The following is a 10,317-nucleotide window of genomic DNA, read 5'->3' as shown; positions in this document are numbered from 1 at the left end:
CTCTTGAGCGGAGAACTTGGTTGTGGACGCTGCTCTGTGTACCTGGAACATAAGGACAACGGCCATGTACTGCAGCGCATCTCCAGACGGATAGAAGGTTCCGGAAGAAACGTTTACCTTCAGACACCCCTCCCTCCCATTCTTGGTTTTTAAGACAGTCTTTCTAGTATAAATAAAATACGAGAAGCAATTTCGTCAGAGCGAAAGGACGGAAAACACCATTCCGAAGTGCTGACTTCAGCATGTAACAAGTTTTGTTTTTGCACTTTGGAATAAAAATTACTCGCATATCCTCTATAAAATACAACGTTTCTAGTTCTCCTGCGTGATTCTGTGACGACCCAGTCTAAACACAGGGAAACTTGTAGAGAACGCACGACTGTTCACGCCCTTCAGTAATATATTAATCTAATGCTAATGTAATATCGTGGCCATGTGAAAACTGTGGCTTAAAATGACTTAGCGAATCAGTCCAGAAAGAATCTTAAAAGTGACCACTGGGCCACAACATAATTTCAGATGATGGAAAGAGTTATAATGAAAGATGTCATTTGAAAATGAGAACTGCAGGGCAGTATTAAACTTCACTGGGACAAAGTCCGCCTTGATTCGAAGCACAGAATGAAAGAAAAATCGGAACGTATTTCTTCCACTTGTTGGGCAACAAAAGTGGCTCGGAGGCCCGTCTCTCCGCCTCGACTCGTCTGGATCTGCGGCAAACTGCGGAATCTGGCACGGAAAGGCCGGCAGCAGTATCTGAAAGGCCTGGAAAAAAAAACGGCACGCCTCGAAAACAGAAGAGTAACAGAGACGTTCGATGTGTCCATAAGTGTCTTGCTGTGGCGTTGCTGGGGTGGGGGGGTGTGGGGGTGGGGGGCAGGCAGGATGTTTTTGATCATCAGTGCAAACTGTACTTTCATACCCAACTGCAGTTCATCCTCACGACCAGAGTTATGCTTTTCAATCAAATATTTTTAAAAAAAATTTTAAAAATTGGTTGTTTTTAGAGTTTCACGGCTGCAGATCTCCAGAAGTATTTAAACAGTAGTTTTTTTTTTTTTTTTAACCAAGTTGTGTTTCGTTTTGGCCGAAATCCTGACATCTGGGGGGAAAATGAGAGACGGTATTAATGAGACGGAGAAGGCCGGTGCAAAGAATACGAAGACTGCGTCCGATTCTGCACTTCCGAAAGCATATATTTATTCCATGTTTTGAGAGTTATGTACTTTAAAACTATTTCAAATATTGAAGTGATTTTCAAGACACAATTTAGGAGTGATTTTGTAGATTTTTTTGGAAATTCTGGAAAATACATGATAATGTATAATAAAACTGCGATGTCCTGGACTGCCCAGCCATTCCGATATCGGGTTGGCCGAGGTCCAGGTCAGCGGTTGCGGCCGTGAACCGTACCGTGGGCACAACGAGGGCGGCCCGACCGGGTAAAAGTCTCGGCCGATCCACCATTCATTCCAGAAGCACGCTGGGTGTTCGGGGCCGGCCGGAGGGTTGAAAAGACCTGCCTCGCCAGTCTCTGCGCAGTTTTGGACATGGTCCAAATAAAGATGTCTTTGATCTGAATTCATGTTCTATGGGGGGACATTTTCCTTCAGCTGCCTGTCAAATATCAGGCGAATCGGGGTGGGGGAGGGGTTTACGGGAGAAAGACTGAGAGGATTTCATCATTATCGAATTCAATGGCGATAAGGGTGGCGAACCTAATGAAAATATAAGGGGCGCTCGCGGACCATGGACGCCCGAGGGTGACCTTAATTGGGTTTGAACTCCTCATTTAAGTGATTGTTTTGGCCACAGGAACGCCAGTCAGCTGTCCCCCCCAGGCGAGCTTCACTTTCAATATCATCGGACCTTCGACACCCATTGGGCTCGGAGATCCACTAATTCTTTCATAAATAGACGGCATGAGGAATTCAGAAGAGCTCCTTCAAAATGTAACGTTAGCCCAATTCTCTATGTGCCCTCTAAATAGTAACCGAAAAATCAAAGCTTGCATACATTACAGGAACATTTATTTATTTAGCAGACACTTTCCTCAAAGCGACTTCCAATGAACTCTATGTAGTGCTACTATGAGCCCACAGACCTTATTCACCGCGGTGACTTCCACTGCTAGATACACTACTTACACTGGGTCACTCATCCATACATCAGTGGAACACACACACACTCTCTGTCACTCACAGACTTTGGGGAAACCTGAACAGCACATCTTTGGACTGTGGGAGGAAACCAGAGCACTGGAAGATATACACTGCTAGATACACTACTTACAATGGGTCACTCATGCATACATCAGTGGAACACACACAAACACTATTTGTCACTCACACACTATGGGGGAACCTGAACAGCATGTCTTTCGAGTGTGGGAGGAAACCAGAGCACCCAGAGGAAACCCACACAGGGAAAACATGCAAACTCCTGTATGTTCCTCCTTGCTCCTGCAAAGCATTCCTAAGTCTGAACTTCTGTAAACTGTGTACTGTAGGGCACTTTACTGGGGTCAAAGGTAAAATATGAGACACCAACACGTTCAACTCACCAGTTGACCAATAATAAGTCGGTAAATGAAGTTATTTACTAATTAATTTATCAGACACTTTTCTCCAAAGCAACGTACATCTCATAGAAAATACAATGTGTTAATTACATTAGCAGGAAAAGACACTTAGATGCAGACGTGTGATTCTTAAGTGCAGTTAGTTTGTTTCTTTCCACCATATGAACTGATGTTCATCACACGAGTAGCTGCATAAAATTTCATCAGAATATTGATGATTCTTGATCACCTTTCTACTAATTTTTTTTGAGATACATACTAACTTTTACATTACATTACAGGAGTAGCTGTGTAAAGGTTTATCCGGACATGATCCTAACGTTATAGAGCATGAACATTTACACCTTACATGAACTTAAGAGATGATGGGAGAAGTGAGTCTGGAAGAGGTGAGTTTTAAGATCCTTTTTAAATGTGGACAGAGATTCAGCAGTTCTGAGTGACAGGGGGAGGTCGTTCCACCACAACGGGGCCAGAACCGAGAACCTCCGTGCTTTACCTTTCATGTGTGGGACCACCAAGCGGGCAGATGTGGAAGAGCATAGCAGTCTGGTTGGAGTGTAGCGGATAATCAAGTCTTGTAGATATCTGGGAGCAGTTCCGTTGATGCATTTGCGGGCCATAACCAAACAAACCAACAAATACAGCAATTTTCCAAAATATGAAGCAATACTGTTGCTCTTTTTAGGGACATTAACGGCTGTAAGCTATGCACACCAGTGGAGTTGAAAGATGGAGGACATGCAACGGCTGACATAGTGTGGTATTTGTCATCTGATGAGACGCCGTTGGATGGGTGGGCGCACCCACTCGCAGCGTACTTGACGCAGGACAACATCCGCCTTCCCATAAAGTAATTGTGCATTAATTTGATTTGCAGATTTGGTAATGGATGCTACAGTAAATAACCAAGTGAAAAATGGCAAGCGCATCAGTCCAAAGGAAGAAAGGCTTCCCATGACATGGGGGGTGGGGGCGCAGCCCCGTCTATAAAGCACGGTAAATTTGTCAAAGAGGCCATCCTGGCTTTTCCATTCCTGTTTAAGGGTTTGTTGCAGAGAGCAACGGAACGAGCGGTTTCAGACAGTGTGTGTGTGTGTGTGTCTTTCTCTGTGGAGCAGAGGCAGAGCTTGAAACAACTCATCTGTGTGTGTGTGTGTGTGTGCGGGGAGGTGGGCACTGCAGGTACAAGGCTTAAAATAGTGTGTTCGTGCGTGTGTGGAACACACGCTGCTTTGCCCTTCCTCTCTCCCTCGCCTCTCTCGAGAATCCGTTCGCCAAACCGCCACCCCCCACCCCCCGCCAGCTCCTGACAGCCTTCATAAATTATAGGAGATTTTCATATTTCATATTTCGTCCGTGTCCGTCTTGCGAGGCTGACCGGGGGCCGGCGGAGCGTCTGGGAGGAGAGCCCGGCCCCAGCACGCAGCAGCCCCCCTCCCCATCCCTCCCCCCCCACCAGCCTGCCTAATTGAATTGCAGTCCCTGATTCGATTATCCCCCCCGCAGCCTGCTGCCAATCTAAAACACGGGCGTCTCCTGCTCTACTTAACCTTGCTGCCCTGCACCTGCTGCTGCCGCCGCCTGCGTGCGCTGCGCCGTCACAGCGGCGAACGTGCCGCCGACGTCCGCCATGTCATGCCTCCCTTTTCGTGTCGGAGGCCTTTCCCCACAAAAGCACGCATTGTCACCAGAACGGACCCCCCGCCCCCATCGATCCGGCCAGCTTCGCCCCGAGCCCCGGCAAATCGAATTACGTCCGTTTGTTCGCATTTTGCTCCGTAATGTTTGTGGAAAAGTCCCAGCCCTGCGTTTATTGCCACTGCTGTTATTATTACCGCATTATTCCTGTTATTGGCTTAGCAGACATATCACAAGAGAAGTGTGCAAAAACAAAAACTAAAATATGATAGGAATCACAAATCACAAGTCACTTGATACCGGGTATCAGCACATTTAACGTTTCCTACTCCGAAATGTATTAAATATATTACAGTGGTGAACAGGTTGTGTGTTCCATGAAAAAAATGCCCGTTTGCATGAATTTTCGCACCCTGGATTCAAAGTTTTTCTGTGCCAGTATATTTACCTTTCATACGGTATAGTATATTGGTACAGGGACTATATAGGGCATTTGAGACAAAATGTTTGTAAAAACAGCAATTTAAATTCTGCTTGAAGTGCAATCGCTTATTTTTGAAAGTCTAAGCCTAGATAGGAGAATCCCTGGGGGGAAGATTTTACCAAGACATTTCGGATGTGGAAAAACGGTACCAAGGCAAGTCGAGTCCCAATATTTCGACAGACTATTGCTGGACGCTAAAGAGGGATGTTCCTGAGGCCCAATAAAGCCGAAAAGCATCCACTCATACATTTTATAAGTACGTTTGTACATATTTTAGGTGTGATAACAGTCTTGTTCATGAATAAAAATGAGAGTCTATTCAATTGTTATACAAGCTTACATTCACATTTATTTATTTAGCAGACACTTTTCTCCAAAGCGACTTCCAATGAACTCTATGTGGTGTTATCAGCCCACACACCTTATTTACCGTGGTGACTTACACTGCTAGATACACTACTTACACTGGGTCACTCATCCATACATCAGTGGAACACACACTCTCTCTGTCACTCTCATACTATGGGTGAACCTAACTAACATGTCTTTGGAGTGTGGGAGGAAACCAGAGCACCCGGGGAAACCCACACGGACAAGGGGAGAACATGCAAACTCCACACAGACTGAGCGGGGATCGAACCAACGTCCTCTCACACCGCTGCTCTCACCACCATTAGCAGTACTTAGCTCTTAGGAATGTCAAACTTCCACGTTATTCATTCTCCCGAAGTGGAAGGATGTTTTAGATATTAATATCTTACCCATGGAGATGCTCAGAGAGTACAGTATACTGCTCCAAAATACATTTTTTGAACCAGAAAGCCTGTTAAAACTCTTGCAACACAATAAAGTAACATGCAATCATTGAGCACAGTAAACAAAGGAGCTGGAATGTGCCCCCAGACTGACTTTGGAGTCATTCAGATGCGAACCCCTCTCCCTTCTGGGTGCGGGCTTGGACCCTCTCTGCTGCCTTCACTGTGGATTATATCAGGGGCCCTTTCAACAAGCCATATTTGTGTTTAAAGTCCGTGTACGCAGCGGGTGATGAATATGTACTGTACGCAGAGCAGAAATCTGCTGTGATTGAATTATCATCTATTACTTCCTGTTATTGGATCAGACCTATTTCATCAATAGCCTCATATAGAATGTCCAGAGAAAAGTATATGATCCTTTATTGTTCTCCACTTTGACAAAAGCAATTGAATTGATGGCTACGCGATTGGATTTTCTCCAATTTGAACAATAAACTCAAGTCTTTTTTTTTTTTTTACTAGAAACTATCGATATGTCTCAGAAAAAAAGCGAAGACGAGACAAATATGAGCATGACCTTAAGAATGAGACGATGTCAAGCCTAAAGAACTTAAAGATCTTAAAAATTGAGTAAAGATGCCACAAAATAATCCTTCTGGAGAAGTTATCTTGATCCGCAGGTAGGGGCTGAAGATGGGAACTGTAGTTCATGCTGCAGGAGATGGACAGAAGAAAATCAGATGATCTAGAACACCTCATTGCCACTTACCTGTCTCCTTCTTCACCTGACTCACCTGGACATCGACTGTTTTCATATCCAATGACAAATATTCTGAACGCAGCATCACAATGATCCAGAGCCAGTCCGGGATTATGCAGGATACACCCTGGACAAACACCAGCTGATGGCAGAGTAATCACACATACACAATTAGTGATGTAACTGACACTCCTGTCCAAAGTAATACACTTACCAATTTACACAATCAGTAATTTTACCGCAACAATTCTGGGTAAGTACCTTGGTCAAGGGCGATGCAGCAGCAAGTGGGATTCAATCCTCAAACCTTGAGTCCAGCGTCAGCAGCTCCAACCGCTGTGCTACCTGGTACCCTGCAACACCAAGGGCGATTCAAGGTCACCACTTGAGCTCCGTTCACACTTACATCCAAATCCACAGCCTTGTCGCTTTGAGGCTCCAGCGATACCTGCCGTGCAGACGCTCGAAGTCCGAATTACAGAGCAGGAAATTTTTTATTAGAAGAAACTGTGCTTGAATAGTTGCACTTTAAAGCTTCCACACGCGCTTCCAGGAACAGCCGGGTGCAACGATGACCTCGCTACGCTGGACACGAGGACTCCAGGGGACGAAAGCGCGGCACCTGTTACACCTGGCCTTGCGGACCTGTGGACAGATGCGGAGTCCGCTGCTCAGGAGACATCCATCCGCCCCGATTCACTTTTCATAATTATCCAATTATCTTGCTTGCAAACCATTAAGCGGAGCATTTTTCGTCTGCAGCCACCTGCTCTCTTCCCCTCCGCCAATTTGTGCCATCAATCTCTCAGCATCACCGGGACCCTAAAAGCCTCCCGGCTGGGTTATAATGGAGGACACCACGGGGTCAGATGCGGTGTAGGACATGCAGCGGCGGTGCCCCAGAATCCAGGGTTGCCCGTTTCTATGGCTGCTCAAGCCCCTCCCCCTCCCACGTCCAACATGAACCCTCCTCAAAAAGACAGGAACGGAGAGGACGGGAGACGAGGGAGAAACGGGTGGGAAGATCAGTCCTCTATCTGGTGTGTCGCCCCCCCGGGCCCGACATAGCAGGGCCTTGACCCTTCGCAGACAGTGGCTCTGACCCGGATGACCGCGCAGGGGCAGCATGTAGCCCGCAGGCAACACGGGTCGCCCCCTGCCACACACACACACATACACACACACACACATCGAGACAAAGGGCTGGAAGCAACAGCAGACCAATCATATTGGTGCCTTCCTGTCTGCGACAGAGTCCAAGAATCGGATCCTGGGGTGGGGGGGGGTCACTACATTGGTGCCGTTCATTCTGTGTCCCTTCGTGCAAAAACAAATTTAACACAATCTTTTCTTTTGCACAATCAGCAGAAGGAAAAAAAAAACAACTGTGAAAGTTTTTCCAGTCCCGCCACCTCGACAAGGTAAAATATTATTATTAATATTAACATTTGTTCAACCATTTTTTGTGTCGATACCAATTTTTTTTTTACTTTGTATGTTTTTTATGACTCTCAGGCTCCACGATGACTTTCTGCAGGTTAATGCAGGACGGAGGCTGAAAACAGAATGGAAAATGAAAATGGCCAAAAAAAAAAAAAAAAAAACACAAAGCAGTCAATACAGGTGGAGAAGAGTGATAAAAGTTTTATATATAGTGTATATATATTTTTAAAAAAGTTATATATTTCCTTTCTTGTCAAGCCTGCCTCTGAATTCTCAGAGCCTCCAGTTCCCTGCACACATTTCCTAACGGGACAAAACGACGAGCTCCTGGACGTTTGTCTCGGACATGAGCCCAAGTCCCACACCACGGGCAGCTTATTAATTTTCCGTGCTTTTATTATTCATATTTCAAGGACGGTCTCCTCCGCATCATCTATCGCACGCGCAAGCTGCAAAGATGCGAGAAACGAGCTAATGGGAGCTGCGCCTCGGACTTTTTCCGCCCCGTTTTTCCTCTTGCGTCTGACGCTGCCTTACCCTTTAACATTCGGTAATCGCATTACGGTGCGGCTAATGGGTCTGAGGGAGATGCCGTGGGGCTCCGCGCTTGGGCTCGGCTGGGCCGCGCCAGAGCCGCCGCGCGAGCGGGACCATCCGCAGGGAGAAGACCCGGGGGGGTAGAGACGGAGAGAGAGAGACAGGTGCAGTTCTCCACAAATTGAGTTAGTCCCGAGATGCCACATCCAATTGAACCAAATTGATGTGAGAGTGTGTGACGTCCACCGCGGGTCTTACAACAAAGGTCAGCGTGCCGAGACGATGGCACCGGTCTGCTCCCGCCGCGCAGCCTCCCAGTTTCCCCTGGACCCCAAGGCCCGTAAGAGAGGCGGAACCATAGGGACCCAGGGTACGCACGGCACGCACACGTTACGGGAGAGAGCAGCGGCCAAAGCGCCGGTGTGTTTCCCTTGTCATTGGATCATTTCTTTCTTTATTTACTAATGTTTCGGTGATCTAACGAAGCGTTCCTTATGGTGGGGATGCAGTTCACTTCAGCAACCTCTATCATACGTTGTATTTAGATACACACACACACACACACACACACACACACACACACAGAGAGTCTCAAACCGCTTCTCCCGAGCGGGGTCGCGGTGAACCGGAGCCTAACCCGGCAACACAGGGCTCAAGGCTGGAGGGGGAGGGGACACACCCAGGACGGGATACTATTTTTATTATTTATTATTATTTATTTTTTCTATTTTATCTTTCTATATATATTTTATCTATTTTTATTATTTGTTATTTTTTTTTTTATTTAGATACTGTTTTCAGTATTAAAGACATATACAGATGCTCCTCGACTAACGATGGGGTTACGTTCCGATAAACCCATCGCAAGTGGAAAAATCGTAAGTCGAGAAAGAATACTGTACCGCACCTACCGAACATCGTAGCCCGGCCTACCTTAAACGTGCTCGGAACACTTACCATAGCCTAGAGCTGGGCAAATTTCAGAAGGAGACACACATGGGCGTTTAGTAGACATGATGGGATGGGAACAGAAAATTAAAAAATGCTTTCCACACAGTATCCCTTGTTTACACTCGTTGGCCTGATCGCTACAGAGACTGTGAGCGTGATTGAGCGGATGCTGCGGTTCGTTGCCATCGCCCAGTATCGGGAGAGAGTATCGTACCGCATATCATAACCCCGGGAACGGATCAAAATTCAAAATTCAAAGTACGGATTCTACCGAATGCGTATCGCTATCGTAACTTTGAAAAGTCGTATGTCGGACCTTCGTAAGTAGAGGAGCATCTGTACATTTAGTTGACACTTTTCTCCAAAGCAGCACACAATGTTAAGGTTACAGTTATTGCAGTTACAGGGTTATAATTATTTATCCATTTATATAGCCGGGTAACTTAATTAATTTATTTTTTAACTGGAACGATTTAGGCTAAGTACCTTTCTTAAGGGTACTAGAGGTGGTGATCGAACCTGCAACCTTTGGAGCCAAAGGCAGCAGCTCTAAAGTGGTACATCCCTTTATTCACTTAACGTGTTGATTTGAAGCTCATCGCAGCCAGACGTTGTGGGATGTTCCTTTTTCCGTGTGTGGTTTTGGCTCAACGATATTGCGAGAAGCCAAATAAGTGATCTCCGAATTTGCAGCAGTTTTTCATGTCATCATTTTGTTGCTTTAAACAAAACCTGGGGAAAGGACGTTCACAGCCCAGCTATATTCCGGGCATCATTTCTGTTCATCTTATTATATTTATTGCTTCACTCAGGGCTCCTCCGTGGTTCAGAGAGACTTGGAAAACATTAAGCTCACTTTTGACGACAGACTAAGAGTGAACAAAGGAGGCCCCTTGGAAGAGATCCATTTAACACATGTGCTTAAATGATCTGTTTTTCCCAAACAAAATCAGGAATGGGAATAAGGTGCTGGCAGAGAATAACATTAGAAGATTTTGTAGCTCGGGGGTGAAATACGGTATTTATTTCTTTTCATTTTCCTCTGCCATCATTTTGCGTATATGACTCCACATGGGTGCAAGAGCCTGACTTGAACTAGAAGAAATCAAAGATCCAATGGGTTGACCGCAATATCCATATTTATTTAGCTTTATTACATTTT

The 10,317-nt window shown here is 45.8% G+C and overlaps 1 long non-coding RNA gene across 1 annotated transcript; it reads right to left on the bottom strand.

The window, feature by feature from the left end:
- Window positions 1-6,101: 6,101 nt before the first annotated feature.
- Window positions 6,102-6,566, bottom strand: LOC108930813 (uncharacterized). Its single transcript, XR_001965867.1, has 3 exons — window positions 6,486-6,566; window positions 6,259-6,366; window positions 6,102-6,176 (listed from the first exon to the last, which is right to left on the bottom strand). It is a non-coding gene; the product is annotated as an uncharacterized LOC108930813 (long non-coding RNA).
- Between the last annotated feature and the right edge of the window lie 3,751 nt (window positions 6,567-10,317).

The sequence above is a fragment of the Scleropages formosus genome, chromosome 5 (genome assembly GCF_900964775.1).
Source record: "Scleropages formosus chromosome 5, fSclFor1.1, whole genome shotgun sequence".
In the NCBI taxonomy this organism is placed as follows: Eukaryota; Metazoa; Chordata; class Actinopteri; order Osteoglossiformes; family Osteoglossidae; genus Scleropages; species Scleropages formosus.
This window is presented reverse-complemented; position numbering and strand designations above follow the sequence as displayed.